This window comes from Tamandua tetradactyla, chromosome 7 (genome assembly GCF_023851605.1).
Source record: "Tamandua tetradactyla isolate mTamTet1 chromosome 7, mTamTet1.pri, whole genome shotgun sequence".
NCBI lineage: Eukaryota > Metazoa > Chordata > Mammalia > Pilosa > Myrmecophagidae > Tamandua > Tamandua tetradactyla.
Window position 1 is genome coordinate 128423848 of NC_135333.1, and position 14083 is coordinate 128437930.

Below are 14083 nucleotides of genomic sequence, written 5' to 3' on the forward strand. Positions count from 1 at the left end.
ATTAGGAAGGGTCTTGTATTAAGTAGACTCCACGAACAAAGGAAAAATACTCCACATGTCTTTTTCGTTATCTAATTTATAGGATGTTTGAAAGAGCTGTGTGATCTCTGCTTCCTGTTTTAATGTAGCCAAAATCATTTTGTTCAAGAGGTTGGAAACCTATATTCCTAGTTTTCATGTCTGTTATCAGTCAATTTTCTTACTTGCAAACAACAGAAACCAACTCTAACCAAATTCTAATTTAAGCCAAAAATAAATAGAATAAAATGACCCTGGGTAGAGCTCAGAATAAAAACTAGGGAGAAAAAGACTTCAAGGTAGTTATGGATTGAACTGTGTCCTTGAAGAAGATATGTCCTTGTCCTAACTCCCAATCCTTTAAATGTAACCTTCTTTGAAAATAAGTCATTTCATACGGAATTATTTAAAGTTAGACTGAACTGAACTAGATAGGGCCCTAATCCAAAATGTGTGGTCTCTTTGTAATAAGAGGAAATTTGGACACATACACAGAGAGGAGAACATCATGTGACTATGGAGACACAGAAGAGAATACCATGTGTTGACTGAGGTAGAGATTAGAATCCAGTGATTACCATAAAACTACTGAAAAATGAAAAGGGGCAAGAGAGGATTCTCTTTATAGATTTTAGTCTCTTAGCCCCCAGAATGGTAAGGAAATAAATTTCCGATGCTTTAAACCATCTAGTTTGTGGTATGTTGTTACAACAACCCTAGCAAACAAAGACAAAGGCTTTTACAAGCAGGATGATGATCCAAAATTGCATTGTAGTATAATACAGGGAAATACTATTGTCATTGCACTGAGCACAAAAATTGTAGCCACACTTCCAACACCACTACCACTGGGCACTGGCTGATGCCTCTAAAACGATTGTCACTGCTGTGTCCAGAAAGAGGAAGTAGCTACTCAACTCTAGCTAGCAGACTTTTGACTGGATTGTTTTTCTAACTTGAAATGACGCAGAGAACTCCAACATAATCCTACCTAGATACCAATATCCACCAAGTTTTAAAATGTTGCAACATTTGCCATATCATTCTACCTCTATGTATCATTTATCATATATCTGTTCATCTATCTCTCTAGCCATCCATCTCCTAGCATTTGAGAATATGTTACATGCATCATTCTCCTCGAACACTGTTTTAGTTTACCACAGTTAAACAACAGATTGTATGAAACAAAGAGCATTTATTGTCTCATGGTTCTGAAAGATAGAAGTTCAAAATCAGGAGTCAGTAGCATACTGTGGATGGCAGTCCGCCCTTACATGGTGATGTTCTTGGTCTCCTCCTGTGCCTTTTTCTGACTTCTGGCTTCTGCTGAAGTCAGAGAACTCACTGAATGTGTCTGAATTGAATTTCCTCTTTCTATAAGGCCTGTAGTCATAAGGATTAAAACAAACCTTGATTCAATCTAGCTACACCTTAACAAATAATAACTTCTCTAAATAGCCCTATTTTAATACAAATTAAGAATCAGAACATGTTTTTCATGGGCACAAATTCAATCCTCAATTCTGCCCTCTGGATCCTAAAAAGAGATGTTCTCCTCACATGGAAAATATATTTACCTCATCTCACCATCCAAAAAAACACTTAAGTCATTTCAGTAACAACTCTAAGTACAAAGTCTGATCAAAATCATTGTGGATGGGGTCTATCCTTAGGTAAAATTATTCTCAGCCTGTGAACCTATGAATCCTAAAAAACAAGTTATCTTCTTCCAAATTTCAATGGAAGGACAGACAGAATGTATATATTCCCATTCCAGAAGGGAGACATTGGAAGGTAAACAGAGCCACAGGTCCCAGGCATGCCTGAAAGCCTACAAGGCAAATTTCATTAAATTTCGGGGTTTTGTCTTCTGGGCCTCTGGAGCACATCTTCATACTTTCCAAGCACTGGAGCAGGAGCCAGGCTCTCTCAGCATACCAGGGCATAGCCCTTACTGTCTCCAGGCACAAGGGTGGCAGCTAGGCTCTCCCAGAATGCTGGAGTGTAAGCCCCTGTATTAGTTAGGGTTCTCTAGAGAAACAGAATCAACAGAAACACTCGCAAATATAAAATTTATAAAAGTATCTTATGTGACCACGGGAACACAGAGTCCAAAATCGGCAGGGCAAGCTGTGAAACTGACGACTCGGATAGAAGATCTGGACGAATTCCACAGCAGAGGCTCACCAGCTGAAGCAGGAATAGAGCCTGTCTCTTCTGAATCCTTCTTAAAAGGCTTCCTGTGATTAGACTAAGCATCACTCATTGCAGAAGACACTCCCCTTGGATGATTACAAATGGAATCTGCTGTGTGGAAGTAGCTGACGTGATCATGATCTAATTCTATGAAATGTCCTCATTGCAACAAACAGGCCAGCACTTGCCCAACCACACAAACAGGTACCACCACTTGGCCACGTTGACACATGAACTTGACCATGACAACCCCCTCCACCTTCAAGCACCAGAGTGGCATCCAGAACATAGGTCTCAAATATGTCCTATGCTAGGGCACAGGCCCCAACTTCTCTGAGCATTGAGGTGGTGATTGAACACTGAAGCAGCAGACCCACACCTCCACATGCCAGAGCTTCCCTACCCAAGGGCAGGGGCAAAATCCCTCTCTTTTGGCCTGAGGAAATCTCTTCAGTCTAGATCTCTGTTTATACAGTTCTGCCCTTGAAGTAATTTTTTTCCTTTATTACATTCTGTCTCTTTCCTGTTCAGTCCATTCTGGCAGTGCTTGCTCTGATAAGAAATTCTCAAAAACATTGTCAGTTTTACATGTTATTCAAGGAAGTATAAGCCATGAGACAAAAAGATCCTCCACAGATCTTTCCTGGATAACTGCATTTTCAAATCTGATTTTATCTGAGATGGTTGACTGGATCCATGGGTTATATACCTAAAAAGCAAATAGCTGTTTGGCCACACTCTCATATGGATCCCTGTTTTTTGGGGGATCACCTCCCAGAAGTTTGAGTGAAGGGCTGATACAGTGGCTTCTGTCCATATTCTCAAAGTAGGCTATCTGGATAGGTTGAGAATTTTTCAATTCATCAAGTCCTGATTCCTTTGTGCTCAACAGTTCAATCGGCATCGTATCTCTTTCATTTACTACATACAAAAAGGAGAAACTAGGCTGTGTCTTCCAAACTTCAAACTTAGTTTAGAAATCTCCTCAGCTAAATATCCAAACTGATTGCTTACAATTCTGTTTTCCATCTCACATCAAGACACAATTTTGCAAAGTTTTTTGGCACTTTATAACAAGGGTCATTTTTTCTCCACTTCCCGATAACATATTCATCCTCTTATTCTAAGTCCTCATGAGAAGCATCTTGAGCACCCATACTTCCACACACATTCTGTTCATGATGATACATGTAGTCTCTAAGTTGAGTTATTTATCAGAAATAACTTAAATATCTATATCTTTATTAACAGTCTTTTCAAAGTAATCTAGGTTTTTTCTATCAAGTTTCTCAAAATTCTTCCAGCCTCTACTACCCATTACCTAATGCCAACACCTCTCCTATCTTCTCTGGGTTCCATTGATTTCTGGCTTTTCCCTGAGGCTTTCTGTGTGTCTGAATTTCATCTTGCTTATAAAGGACTTCAGTCATGGACTAAGTAAGACCCATCCAGAGTCAGGTGGGCCTCACCTTAACTGAAATAATATCCTTAAAAGGTATTATTTACAATAGGTTCACACCCATAGGAATGGGTGAAGACTAAGAAAAAATTTTTTTTCTGGGGTATATTTCTCCAAGCCACTACAGTAGTTTTCTCATAGATTCTTCATGATTTTTCTCTATGTAGGATCATGACATCTGTGAATAGTATAGTTTTTCTTCTTCCTTTATAGTTTGAAAGCCTTTTTCTTTTTCTTGCCTAGCTCTGGCGAGCACCAGCAGAGCATTGGTGAAGGTGAGCATCCTTGCATTTTTTCTGATCTTAAGGAGAAAGCCTTCCACCTTTCATCAATGAGTGTGATGATAACTGCAGATTTTCACAAAGGCCCTTTATCATGTTGCGGGAGTTCCTTTCTCTTCTTCGCCTTCTGGGTGTATTGGTACACAATGGGTGTATTGGTACACTTAATGGTGTCCCACAGTTCTCTCTCAGACTCTGTTCACTTTTATTCATAATTTTTTTTTCTGTGCCTCAGACTGGATCATTTCAATTTTCTTATTTTCAAATTCACTTATTACTACTTCTGTAGGTTCCAATTTGCTCATGAACTCCTTTAGGATTTTTTCTTTTAAACTTCTATTGTGAAGTCTTCAGACCTGTTTGGTTCTTTTCATGATTTCTATCTCTTTACTGATATTTTATTATGTTTATCTATCATTTTATTGACTTCCTTTTGTTCTTTGAGCATATTTAGGATGATTTAAAAAAAACTGTCTGGTGTCAGAAGGTCTAGTCTTCCTCATTGGTGATTTTTAATGCTTTATCCTACTTCTTTGCATGGGCCATTGTTTCTGTTTCTTTCTACATATTTTAAGCACTAGTTGCACCCTGTATGTTTTAATATTGTCATGTGTTATGCCTGGAATTTAGACATTGTGGTATCTATTCCATATACTTTTGTCTGGCAAGAGTCATAATCAAGAGTTCCTTGAATGCCAGGAACTAACACAAAAATTAAAAAGAAGGAAGAAAGAAAGAAAGGAGGGAAAGAAGGAAGAAAGGAAGGAAATACCTCTTTCTTTCCTTCTTTGCAGATTGGCCGGTGGAAGTGCTAAGCCATCTTAAAAATAAATTTAGCGAACAGCCTGAGGTGACAGTGCAGTGTCATCCCCAGTTTTTTCTGAACATACATCTTGTCCTGGGCATGCACATGTGGTCCTATGTGTCCCATTTACACAGATCTGAATGCCCCGCTTTCCCCTAGGAAACAGTATTTCTTCAAAGTCCCAGGTGCTACACTATATGACCCACAACCAATAATCTTTTGACTCAGGCAACTGTGAATTGAACATTCTCCTACAGCATTCTATAGGAGAACTCTATAAGCCACCTCTATGTGTAGAGCGAGTTTCGGGATAGCAAGTCTGTGAATAGTGTATTGGATCAGTACTTCAGATGCCAAACCGATTAGCCCAGGCATACCTGCACCCTAGTGTGTGCACAAGAGTTACTCTGCTCTTTCCAGAACTGTGACCAGAAATTCACAATGGGAGTGTGGGCCAGGTCAGCACCAAACCAATAAAAAGATGGAGGAAGGGCCAGCAACAGCACCACAAGATTTTCCTACCATGTTTAAGTAAGCTTATTCTTGATTTGGCACTTGCCCCTGTTACTGCAAACCTTAAATGTTTTCTGGAGCTCTAAGACAGTTCTGTTAGTTCTTGCTTTCCCCACTTGGAACGTCTCACTATACCCTATTAGAGACGTCTCTCTAATAGACCTTGCAACTGGATTTTCATGCTTACCCTGACACTCTGTGTAATTAATTTCCACTTCAAAGTATTAACGGATACATTTGGTAGGTAGATCTTGTTAATGCACTCACTGAAACGAGTCAACGGAAGACAAGTTAAGACTTGTCTAAAAACAGTTAGCTGTTTCAGTGTCTTAGATGGGTCAAGTATACTAATTCATGAGAGTAGTTTTATAGTTCAAATCCTGGAATATTTGAAAGAAAAATAAAAGCCCAATTCCATATAACCCTTTCTATTTCTTAACACAATTATTCATGCTACCTCTACAGGAGGAGATACACTGTCTTGAATTTCTCAGTGCTCCTTAAAACAAGTCTAGCATCCTGAACCATAGAAATATGTATGCTAAAGGATGGAGAAGGTTTGCTTTCACTTCCCCTAAAAACATTCTGTTTTTCACACACCAGAAGGATTAGATTTGTAGCCATTTGTCTGGTGTGTTGCTCTGATCCAAAAGGAAAATATCAAGTCAGAAGGGCCAAGTGAGTACAGCAGGGACTAGGCCCCCAGGTTAAGCGTTCCAGGTTCAGGAAGACGGGGTCACTATCTCCCTAGGTGTTTACTGTTAAAGGGGAACAGACCTTAGCAACATTACTAGCATAAATGCTAGTGATACCTAAGTTATATTGATCTTAGAGAGACCCAAAAAACCTTCCAAAAAGGTTAGGGTGAGAATTCAGGATCACATCTCAAAAGGAGGAAGAAAATGGCTATCTCTCTCTTGTATAGAAATACAGAAAATCCATTTCTGTCCTCCCCAACTCTACAGGGTGAAACTTGCCACTCTCATAGAAAATTTCCATAGACTCTCATTGTATCACTAGAAATTGCAATAATACTCCTTTCCCTGGCCCAGATGTCTCATATTTCCATACTATATATTGTGTTAATTATGCAAGTGGGATAAAACTCTCGACCCTTCACAGTTATTAAAAAACACTCTATTTCTAAAAATAATGCTTTCATATCATTAAAATTAATCTCCCTTATAACGGAGTCCAAGATATCGAAGTGAAATTATTTCCTCCTCTGGGACTGTCATGATTACATTAGAGATTTACAATTTATGTACTAAATTAAAAATTAAGTTTAGCCAAGTCACCATATATAAAATGACTATGGAGGAGAAAGTAGAAAAGAAAGGTAAGTCAATTATAAAACTATGTATTTCTAGCATAGCAAGGAAGAAAAAATGACAGAAGATAAATATATTGCAACTTTGTAGCTTTTAGAACATTTCAAAAGATAGAGATATTTTAACTCTTTTTTTCTACTACTAGCAGATTCCATTACTACTAGTAGTTTCAATTACCAAATTATGAATTATCTTCAGCCAACGAAGTCAGTTTGTTGTGGAGCTTTACTATGGGTAGAGATCAGTTACTCTGTTTGTCCTTACTACTTGGAATACTGGCAATTTTCCATACCCTTTGGCTACTGTGTATGGCAATATTATCAGGCAGCAACTAAGGAGATCCTATTGTTTCCATTTCTATCCTTTTTTGTACCAATAGGTAGCAGCAAAATTATTTTTCTTTAATTATCTGGAAAAAAATTCCCAAATCAAAACGTAATCTCCTTTTAAGAGAAAAAGTTAATTTTTGAGCCCATGCATAACTTCCAGTTGGGTGATGATCAACACGTTATTCATGAGTTCATTAAGCAAATGCTTAGGCAGCTTGGAAAAGAAATCGACTGATATTTACAAGATGGATCATATAATCCACCCGATTATTCAAAACCTCCTTAAAGTGAGGACACCCTCACTTAATGCAAATATTCACACATTCTGGACCCAGGCAAAGAAATTTATCCTCCCATCTACCCTTGAGTTTTTTTCTCTCCAGTCAAAAATATTGTGTTTCCAAATACCTGATGATTAGTCAAACCATTGAATTTGTTGGAGCATAAAAATCAAGTGGACAAACTAACTTGAACTGAAGCTTGGGTTCATGTAGTTTCTTGTTTCAAACCCCACTCAAAGGAAACAACTTTTTGGATCAACTGGAGTAGAATATCCAATTATGGCATATCTTGCCTCCAAAATTTAAGTAGCCCCAAGAACTGTTGGTCCTTATTCTTGGTAGTATGGGAATATCTAGTATAGAAAATTGTGTTTTAATATATAAGTTGTGTGTCATCATTTCCCAGTATATCAGACCCCTAGGAACTCAGATTTCTGGTTCCTGTATTTTTGTGAAATTACATTCTCACACTGGCAAGCTTATGTTTTCTCAAGTATCAAGTATCATTGCTATTTCTCTCTACAGATCCTTTTGGCATGATGCACTCAAATAAGGTGAGAAAGTCTAGGACAGTGGGAAGGGAACTGTGGCACAGAGCCAGAAAGATGATATAACCGGTATCACCACAAGTCAAGATGGTACAGGGGTACTCTTCCTGAAAAGTCAAAACAATCTGATGCTATTTCTTACTTGAAATTTACCAGATCTGTAACTATATACTAGGTACATTGAGCTGGGTTGACTAGCTTTTAGTACAGAGAACACATAAAAAAGTAATTGAAGATGAAATAACCGCTAGATTAAGTTTATGTTAATCAATATGGTTCTGCCTTTTTCACCTGGCAAAGAGATGAAATTCAATCACTACAGCTTCATGTTCTAGATAAATATCTGTGATGTCTCCAGGACTGTAACATTGAGTCTTTGGTCAGTGGACATATTACACCTTCTGCTTTTTCCTTCTTACACAGCAACTCATATTTCATGGGTCAGGTTGTGAAGAGAGGTCTTCTTTTTTCTTACATTTGTTGAATAGCTGATAGATAGACAAGATAGATAGACAGAGAGATACAGAGAAAATATATAGATATATTGATATATTTTTGCATTATTCATAAACCAAGAAAGTGTAAAATAATTGTGGAAAAGCATCAGGGTTCCCACTGGGAACATTTTCATGCAGTCTCAGATTAAACTTAGATTAATTAGCCCCATATGCACCCACTATGACTGCCAAACCCCAGTGTTTCAGGGTTTAGTCTTAGCTCATATCTAGTATCCAACAACATCTAGAGGGATCTGAATATCTTCTTTTACCAAGTGCAGTTGTTTCTCAGAGGTGCCCTTTGGCACTTCTGAGGAAGAGGTTTACGTTATACACCTGTCATCTTATTTGGGGGATCTACCTAAAAAATTATGGGGCTTTACTTTATTCAAAGTGTACTAAGTTGTGAACTGACATATCTGGAAATTGGGTTGTTGGTTGTAATTTTTTTGTAATTGCTCCAGGTAGTTCTAATTTTTCAAATTTCAGGTTTTCTTTTTACAATTCAAAACTTAATAGTAATGGGCTGCCTATATTTATCAACACTAGGACCCCAGGACCAAACGCTTCTGTAGGTGAAACTATGCTGATTTACAATTTAATCCTACTTCAATTTTAGAAACCATGCTCACCAATCTTCCAGCACTGAAATGTCATCGGTTAGCTTTTTCCTCAGTGTAAACGTGGCATATCTTTACAAACCAGAGAACCCACTTAAAGCATCTTTCACCCGCATCCCTTGCTATAGAGATCAACCACTGTTTTCCAGAGATGTAGCATATCTATACACCAATTCGTCTCACAGTGTTTTGTTAGAAGGAATAACTTATGGACTCTTGCAACAAAGTTCTAAAATGATATAGAGAGAGTGCACTTGACAGATGCACTAAAACATTCTTACCTAAATCTTTTAATTCCTTCCTCTACATTTGCCAAGGAATTTTTGGCTGCCTGACTTAATTTTAACTTTATCTACCATAGATCCAAGCTTCCATCAATCATCCTAATGGAAGAAGTGTATCTTCATCCAGCTGTTAACTGTTAGCACATTGAATTTAGCATATCTGATAGAAATTCAAAGTTTAAAAATTAAGTTTGGTCTAAAATTGTGCATTTCCATATTTGCTTGGACATCCTCAGTTTAAATTTCCTTATGTTTTCTCAAGATTTTAATTTTTATATAATTTATCAAAATTTATTTTGTATGTTGAAGTGTAAACTATCTTATTCAGGGTTCTACTTTGAAATTATCCCTTCCCCTCCTTCATCCAGCACAAATGTAACTTTACTTTAATCAGATGGAGATAATAGAGGATGGTGAGTTTTAGTTAGAAGAGAATTGACCCTTCTTTTGAAATAGCAGCCCCTTCAAACTGTGAAGTGAAAGCTTTATCAAATAAAGAAGTGCTATTTCAGATTCTAAGTGAAGTTCAGTGGAGTTTGAAGGTTTGGAGTACTTAAATTATCAAAAATCCCTGTCTATTTCTATGTCTGTTTCTCCTAACTTGCCGATCAGTCTGAATACTTCATATAAGTGACCTGGAGACTGTTAATTTTCAAATTCAACAACGCACAGAAGATTTTAGGCTGCATAAGAACTTTTGTTGTGACTTCAACAGCAACAAATTTACAGTAATGTAAAATTTTTGCATCTCATTTTATGACTTCAATCAATTTTGAACTCTAGCTCTCCATATATTTAGGGAGTGTGGGATCCTCCAAAGTATTGAACCTTCTCATAATCTTTCTTTTATGGCAACAGCTCCTGCCTGCCTCTAAAGCTTTCCATTCAGTGGGTATTTTATTCTAATTGACTGGAAGTGATAATAGGATTAGTTTATATCCACTAATTGCCAGTACTTCCAGAGATCTATCCCTCAAGAATAGCTGCATTTTCCAGAAAATCAATCATAGAATACTCATGCTGTCTGCAGGTAATCTGAGTGATATTTTCTGTACAATCAGGGTACTTGATTCAAGCAATAGAAAGTGACTTAAATAGAAAGAAATCTATTAAGAGATATCAGGAGGGTCTGAGAATTGCGTTGCATCTTAAGAAAACTGGTTTTGAGAGTCCATTGCCAAGAACATCATCTACAATCAATGTGGTCTAGTGACACCACTTTCAATGTTCGGGCACCACAAGTTAACTGCTGTAGCACCGTCATTGAGTACTGGAGGCTGCCGCAATAAAGACTACCATTGACTCCTCTAGAAAAAGGCCTGCCATGAAATAACATTTTAAAATTCAGTACCATATCTTTTATTTTGCATAATTAGATGATTTTAAATTTGGGAGTGTGTACACGTGATGAGAAGGACTTTGGTCAGTTGCTCATTCAACAACAGAGACTATCAAAGTAACTATAAAATTATCTGATTGAATCATGCTTTGTCTTATAACATGTAGGATTCCCAGAACATAGGGGCTATGTTTAGATGCTGAGAGGCTAACAAGAATGACAAATAGATGTTTTACTTCTATACTTTTCTTGGTAAAGGCATTTTTTTAAAAGGTAATGATCTTCCATGTAATAGGCTCAGTGAAGAATTCAGGTCCTTTTTTTTTTTTTTTTTTTTTTAATCTTTGTATGCTGTATGGTGGGGTCACATTTCATTATTTTTCCTGTATCCCATTATTGAAGTACCATTTGTTGAATTTTTGTTTTTTGTTTGCTTTTTGGGAAATGCATAGGCCAAGAATCGAACCTGGGTCTCCTATATGACAGGCAAGAATTCTACCACTGTCAAAATCAAATCTTATTATAGACAGATGAGTAAATAAAGACTTCTGAGTCGGTTATTAGGAAGACTAATTTTGGTGTCTGTACAACTTGCACTTTCCAACATAAGGATCCTGATTTGAGAGGTATTTTCAGTTTGCTAGATCAGGAAGGAACTGGTAGTGTGCTTTGATCCTCTTGTGACTATTCTTTAGTGTTTAGTATCTAGAGGAGAGGAAAATTGAGTTATTAGCATTCTCAAACATCCCACAGGCTTGATGTCTTTTTTTTCCAAGAAATATTACTGAGTTCACTAGCACATATTTAAAGGGGATGCACACATTGATTATGTCTAAGGCACTGTGATAAGTTATTTTTCTTGTCTTGTAAGAAATCAAAGGTATTTTGAGTCATGGTTGTCACCTTATTTGCAGTCTAGGAGGCATGCTTCCTGACCGATTGCTACTATTTCCCTGTTGCTAGTCAATTCTTTTGCTCCTTTCTCACAGAAGTCTGGACAATATGTTTAAACCCACTCTTTATTGCTATCGTTTTAATTTTTTAATGAGTCTGTCTCTTGCTTAGAAGAGATAATATCAGGTAAAAACTCTCTTAAATTTCCATCCATACATTAAATAATGAAAAGATTGTCAAGAATGAATAAATGGAGTTAAAAATAAAGTAATTGTTCATATTCATAATTGGTTTAAAAACAGTTTCTTGTTTAGAGCAATATTAGCAACAATGTATTGGGTGATCATAACCTATAGGTAGGTATATTTGTTTCCGAGGGTGTGTTAGTTTGAAAGCTGCTGGAATGCAGTACATCAGAAATGGAGTGGCTTTTATAAAGGGGAATTTAATAAACTACAAGTTTACAGTTCTAATGAAGTGATTGTGTCCAAATTAAGGCACCAGCCTTAATAATGGTGACATCTGCTGGCCTCCAAGCAGCTCCAAACATCCATGTCTCTGTTCTCCACATGTCCGCATCTGTGTCAGCTCTGCTGTGAAGTTTCTGTCAGCTCTGAGGTTCTGTCATTTTTTGCTCTCTCCAAAATGTTTCTGTTTTGAAGAATTCCACTAAACTATTCAAAACCCACTGGAATAGATGAAGTCACAACTCCATATAATTTTAAACATTATGCCCACAATTGGGTGTGTCACATCTCCATGAAGATAATCTAGTGAAAGTTTCCACCTACGGTATTCAATCAGGATTAAAAGAAATGGCTGCCTGCACAAGATTGGATCAGAGTTAAACCATGGCTTTTCTGGGATACATAATGCTTTAAAATTGGCACATAGGGCTACTGTAACAAATTACCAGTAAACGGTTGGCTTACAAACAAAACACAGGTATTTATTCCTTCACAGTCTTGGAGACTAGAAATCCAAACCTAACAGGTCCCCTAAAGCCTGTAGGGGAGAATCCTTCCTTTCTTTTTCCAGCTGTAGGTAGTTGCCAGCAATCCTTGGTGTTTCTTGGCTAGCAGCCGTATCACTGCAATCTCTACCCCTTCACCTACCATCCTCCTTGTGTGTCTGTGTCATTGTGGATGCCCTAGACATGAAGCAGGGCAGTGCTATGTGAAGATGAATTTAAATTAGTTTAAAATGTATATTGAAAACACCAGGAAAATCACTAAATAAGTAATTATAATGATAGGTTAAGAGAGGAAATAAAATAGAATCATATAAAATGCTCAATTCAAACTAGAGAAAGCAAAACATGGGGAAAAAGAAGCAATGAGCATAAGCAATGAATAGAAAAAGTTTCAAACAAACTGGTAGTTATGAATCCAACTATGTCAATAATCACTTTAACTTTGGTCTAAATATTCCAAATAAAAGACACATTATCAGAGTAGATAAACAAGACCCAACCATACATTGCTACTACATCTTGTTAAAAATAAACCCACTTTAAACATTAAAGTCAAGAGATGGAGAAAGATATGCCATGCTAATACTAATCAAAAGAAAGCTGGATAGCTATATTCATTTCAGAAAAAGCAGATTTCAGAACATGCTCCCCACTACTCAATAAATATTAGCTATACACAATGAGTCACTTCCTTCCAAAGGATACAACATGGAAAGAGGAAAAGAATATTAACTTTATAGTACAGAAACCCAAAAAATCCTACTTCAGCCAGATAGGGCCAATGTAAAGAACTTATCAACATATTGTGTCATATTAATAATTTATATTCTTGATATGAAGTTACGAGAATGGCACTTGATTTCTATGATCTTTCTCCTCAAAACCCAGCCACACTTACTGAGCAGTCCAGGGAAATCTTATTATAAGAAAAACATCAGACAGATCCCAGTTGAGGGATGTTTTGGTTTGTTAAATCTGCCGGAATGCAATATATCAGGAATGGGTCAGCTTTTATAAAGGAGATTTATTAAGTTACAAGTTTACAGTTCTAAAACCTTAAAAAATATCCAAACAAAGCCATCCAGAGAAAGATACCTTGACTCAAAAGAAAAGCCAATGGGAAGGCACATGGCTGATGTCTGTTGGTCCTTGTTCCTGGTTCTGTTGCTTCCGGCTTCTGATTCTAGTAGCTTCATTTCTGAGCACCTGTGTGCCCTCACTTAGCTGTTCCAGGGCAAAACTCTTGGTTTCATCACTTAGCTTAGCATCTTCCAGGGCCAGAGACTTCTCTTCAAGGTTCTGTCCATTTCTGTGAGTCCCTGCCCAGCACCCAGGCTTCTTCTGTCTCAATCTATAAATGTCTGTACCTGTGTCAGCTCTGAAATATTTCCCCTTTTAAAGGACTCCAGGAAACTAATCAAGACCTACCTTCAATGGGTGAGGCCACACTACCATGGAAAAAATCAAATCAAAAGTTTATATCTGCATTTAGGTGTGTCATATCTCCGTGGAAACAAAAGATTCAAACGATTCCATCCTAAACAATAAGTCTGCCCCCATAAAATTGGATTATGGTTAAAATAACATGGTTTCTCTAGAATACCTGACAGTTTCAAAATAGCACAACTGACTATTAGTACTCAAAACTTTCAAGGCCATCAAAAGTAAGGAAAGTTGAGAGGGCACCAAGAAAACACGACAAGTAAATGCAA

At 37.2% G+C, this 14083-nt stretch overlaps 1 long non-coding RNA gene across 3 annotated transcripts in view; it reads right to left on the reverse strand.

Annotated features, from left to right (window-relative positions):
* LOC143690139 (uncharacterized) overlaps positions 1 to 13879 on the reverse strand; it is a 73094-nt gene extending 59215 nt beyond the window's left edge. For all 3 annotated transcript variants that reach the window (XR_013179008.1, XR_013179006.1, XR_013179007.1), the window contains exon 1: positions 13800 to 13879. This is a non-coding gene — a long non-coding RNA (uncharacterized LOC143690139). The remainder of the gene's footprint in view (positions 1 to 13799) is intronic.
* Positions 13880 to 14083: the final 204 nt, after the last annotated feature.